At 37.8% G+C, this 4,937-nt stretch overlaps 1 long non-coding RNA gene across 1 annotated transcript; it reads left to right on the top strand.

Moving 5' to 3' along the window:
- The first annotated feature begins 2,031 nt into the window (after positions 1-2,031).
- Positions 2,032-2,542, top strand: LOC149238422 (uncharacterized). Its single transcript, XR_016245371.1, has 2 exons — positions 2,032-2,361; positions 2,490-2,542. It is a non-coding gene; the product is annotated as an uncharacterized LOC149238422 (long non-coding RNA).
- Positions 2,543-4,937: the final 2,395 nt, after the last annotated feature.

Here is a 4,937-nt window from a genome sequence, read left to right as displayed (position 1 = left end):
GTGCAACATAATAGTACACAAAAAAACACTGAATGAAGCAATGGTGGAGCGCATGTGATCGGCAATTGCAAGCACAGGAGGCACTACCCCTTTCTACAAAGATGGTATCAACAACTGCCAATGTATCTTCTGGTTTAGCACCCTCAGCGGCTGATATTGCAAAAAACGGGGATATGGTTGTGGCTGTTGTTAAAGGCAGTAGAGAAATCTACCCTTTGAAAAGAGATTCTATAGCTAAGAACATAAATATTGGTGACCAGAAGAGGTTAAAATTGCTATTTAAGTTGGGTTCCAATTTTGTTCATTGCAGCAAGAACTTTGCAATTTACCGTGGGTTAGGGCTTGAGAATTCTCCATCTCCATCACTTGAGGATAGTCCTGAGGATGGCCAGGAATTCTCCCCTGATATTGAATCCACTCTTGCTCTGTCTTATCTCTCTATGATCCAAATTATGACATCACATCAAATTCCGGGGGTTCCTTGCTTACACCCCTTCGGGATTTTCTGCCACAAACTTCAAAGAGTGATGAGAAAATGCAAAAGAACCTGAAAACTTGATAATCAAGATAGAGTTTCAGGATGACCCCCCACAAATAGAAATGACTTCGAGTCAGTAAAGGATTCTTGAGGATCAAAGGAAAACAAAGGGACATCCAGTGGGGACAAAAGAAAATATACAAAAACAAAGGAGCTTGACACTGAGTTGGAAAATAATGCCTCAACTAATTAGAAACTTCCATAAAAGTCCTCTTCAACAGACTCTCATCATGGTAGGCAAGTAATGGAAATCATGGGTGAATCAGAGAGAAAAACTAAAGGGATTGATCCATACAAGAAACCAACAAAAGAAGCAACAAAGGATCGATTGAAAGACTGTATAGGGAAAAACATGGGAAGAAAGATGCTATTGATGAAACTTCAAAAGATAGGGCCTCTGGTAAGGGTACTCTGATGAAATGGCTGGTAGAGATAAGGAACTTGAAAATCAGCATGGATCAGCCAGCAAGAAAAACAAAAGAGACATGCAGAGACACTAATTCATATAAAGAAGCATCAAAACAAAAATCTAGGGATCATATAAGAGAATCATTCAAAGATCCAATAAAACACAGTTCTAGTTCTAGTTCCAGTTGTTAGAAAAGAAGACTAGGTAATGTGCGATGCTTGTGAGAGATGGCGCTTGCTTCCGTATGTGATAGAATCTTCAACACTTCCGAAGAGATGGTTTTGCTAGATGCTTGATTGGCTGCCCAACATGAATCAGTGTGATATTAGTGAAGATGTGACTAGATGGGTTCTTAATGCCATGTATGCAATAGAACCAATCTAGGGCCAGGGGGAAGCAAATAAAGAGCAGCTTCAACTTCCAGGAGCTCCTTTGAGCAAATTCAAACAATCTGAGCCAATTCAAGATGCAAAAGCTCCAAAGCCAAACGCGATTTCCAGCAATGGTGAGAAAGATGCGACCCTCAAATTTCGCAGGCTCAATGAACCACTCAAATTCTCTTTAAAAAAGGAGTAAACAACACTCTGTGAAGGAAAGGAACAAGCACATCACACCAAGGAATAGAAGGGAATGCTGATGTAGTGGGAACACAAATCCAAACAACATGAAAAATAGAAGCTGAAACAAAATATTCCCCTAATAAGATTGGTGTATTGACATCCAACTGAACTCCCCTAATAACAATTCCAAGTGCAGGTAACACTCTAGGATTACTATCCCAATGACTACATGATGCTCGAAAAGAACGTCTCCACGGTCTAGGTGTATCTTTTTGCATGCAAGTGCTAGTTAAGTATAATTTCTATCAGATTTGTTGAGTGGAACAAATGTTAATAGAAGTCTAGATATCTTCATGCTACACATAAAAATGGAAATTGACTTTGTATTTATCACTGATCTCTTTATATAAAGACTCTACGATTGTGCTTCAGATACTTACGTTTACAATGCATATAAACATTTCTCCAGATATTTAAGTTTATCGTGTGTGCAAACATTTCAATGGCAATGAAAATGTGCCATGTTATTCTAATAATCCCCATTTTGGTCCTGATTATGGTTGGACCAACAAATTCAGTGCAGACTACCTCTACCTCTAGTCTTGCAAAGGATTGTGTAAACCAGTTATTGGGCTTATATCCCTGCCTTGGTTTTGTCACCAATGGAAAAATCAACACCGTCAGCCCCCAGTGTTGCTCTGCCCTTGAGGCAACAGTGAATGCCAATGTCATGTGCCTATGCCTCCTCTTTACCAATAACAGTGAGATTCTTGGACTTTCAATTAATCAAACACAAGCTCTCCTCCTCCCTACTCTCTGCAAAATTGTTGTGCCGCCTGTTAGCACATGCAAGAGTAAGTTCAAACTCCTTCCTTTCACCCGCATATTTATAGCATAAAACAACTCTATGGCTGTCATTTTATCCAAATTAAAACATGTTGTTATATGAGACTCATTTTTTTCCAATGGCTTATTGTTATAGATGTGGCAAATGATGTCCTCGGTGCGCCAGTTAATGATTCTCCTCCAGGTACATTTTATATCCTTGGTTTTTCTTTACTATTGTCAGAGTGAATTTTATTTCTTTCCAATGCTTTGGTGGAATGTGTTACTATTACTATTGACTGCGTTAACACGAGGATTCCTTAACACGAGATTTATTTGTAAGCAGTTCCAAAAGGCCTTGCCATTGGAAATCGACGACTTTCACCACACGATATTCATGTCTCCAACTCAATCAGTTACCTCTGAAGCTACATAGAAGGCTCTTGAAGAACCTATCAGAGCGAAGAGTTAATACATTTCTAAAATTATGGAATGCAATTCCTGTGATTTTCATGTAATAAGTTACATTCGCCAAATTTGATAACAAAGTATTTGTCAAATTTTACGCATAGGCATGTGTTAAGATTTTATTCTTTTTGATAATGATATATAAATCAATTTTGCCATCAACTCTGTCCATGCTTGAATGATCGACTGCAATACTGCTTGATGTTTTGGAAAATTATGGATTATAATTCAGGTGAATTCTATATAATATATTAACATTCTATTCATAGTTCTTTTGTTAAAGATAAGCTGTGTGAGTAATTTATTATTTATGTTTCTTAATCATCTTTATTTGGAATGTTTTTGAAAATATTCTGAAACGGAAGTAATAAAAGTGAGGTCAATTTTTAAACAGACTACATCAAAAGTCGACATGCATAAGTCACAATATCTCACATAAAAGGAACTTCTCTGAAATGACATCACGGGTAGGGACTGTGTTGAGATCTGTAATACTGGGGAGAGCCAATGTGGCTGCTTGTCTTATAATAAAATGAATAGAAGTAAGAAATTCGATGAATGAAGCTTGCAATCCCCAAAATATGAAGAAAAAATTTGTCTTCTGCACCATCTGGCCCCAAATGTTTTTATTAGTATGGATGTCTTTATTTGGATATCAGGTCTCCAAGAATTAAGCTCACCAGCTACATGCTTCCTATCAGCTCTACTGCTAGGATTTGCATCCATCAAAGGGTAAGAATCCTTAAGCCGAGGATTGATCCACGATCTCAGTCTCTGCCCAAACAGTCAGGCCCAAAAAACACGAAGACAAAGACTCGATGAGCGAAACCCTCGTGTACTGCTTCGCGGCATTGTAATGTAATTTCACAGGATCCTGATATAATCTCCAACAACACCATCGGTCTTTTGAGGCATATTCTGGAGCCATGTAACCCTGTGTACCAACAATTCTCTTACTGGACGAACGCCAGTAATCCCCACCAGTGTCCCAGAACCCTCCTCGGTAATCTCTGTACACGAAGATGCCCTAACAGCGGATTCACCACTTAACTTATAGGTACCACAATGGGCAATCATTGCCCTGAAACCAGGCTCCACAACGATCACACTGCTGGATTTCATGTATTTGTGAACATAACGCAAACCTGTATAATGATGAAGATATTCAAGCCCTTGAGCCACATCAAGAGCGATCTGCATCCTGGAAAGCCATGAAGATAGCACAGTATATCCACGCATACTGCTACTTCTACTGCTCTGGGCTTCCCTCATGCAGAGGAAGTTTTCGTAAGTCAATCATATCGATAGATTAGTTGGGTTCCGAGTATTTTGGCTAGCTAATCATATCCAACCAATCATATCGATAGATTAGTTGGTTTGACCAGCTGTTTTGAGAAACAGTCCCAAGAGAATATCACATCACATCAGTAACATATCACAATTGATAATTCAGAACGTTTGTAGAATGCACCCTTGCTGAGGATTTAATAACTAAAACAATTTTAGGGCAAATGCTAAACGAATATTTAGGATCATGGAATGCCTACATATGGTTGAATTGTGAAATGTCTTGACTTTTCGATATATATTTATTCTGTATCAAGCTTTCTTAAGGGCTTGGTCAATGACCAAATTTGAATCTCTCATCATCGGAAGTTTTCACGCTTTTTTCTAAAGCTATCTCAAGAAAAGTGATCAAGGTTGTGAATTCAGCCTTATTGTGTTTGAGCTTTTTCTGGGCCATTTTAAAGATGAATAAAAAGGTTTTGAGGCAAAAGAAGCACAACACCCACCAAGGGAAACTTTCATATTGCTTCACTAACTTGTCCACTAGCCATTCTTTTAAATAATATTCCAACTTACCCTTTGACCAAGACAACTTCTAATGTCAATTTGGCTTTGCTATACATAAAACTTGCACTATATAGGTGTAATAATGAAAATGTGAGAAGATGTTCTAGATTTATTTTGCACAACTAGTATTTATTTGGGCCAAACTATCCTCTTTTTAGCTCATTATCTCAAGTCAAAAACTTATTTCTTAAAGCCAGCCATAAAGTAATTTTACTTTTCAGATGGGAATTAATATTAACAAAACTTCTTTTGACAATTCATTTTTCTTATTAAACTCGAAGAT

The sequence above is a fragment of the Pinus tabuliformis genome, chromosome 8 (assembly GCF_031772625.1).
Source record: "Pinus tabuliformis cultivar Carrire ecotype Pingquan chromosome 8, CPIR1, whole genome shotgun sequence".
Taxonomy (NCBI): Eukaryota; Viridiplantae; Streptophyta; class Pinopsida; order Pinales; family Pinaceae; genus Pinus; species Pinus tabuliformis.
Note: the sequence above shows the minus strand (reverse complement) of the source record. Positions and strands in the feature narration are given on the sequence as shown.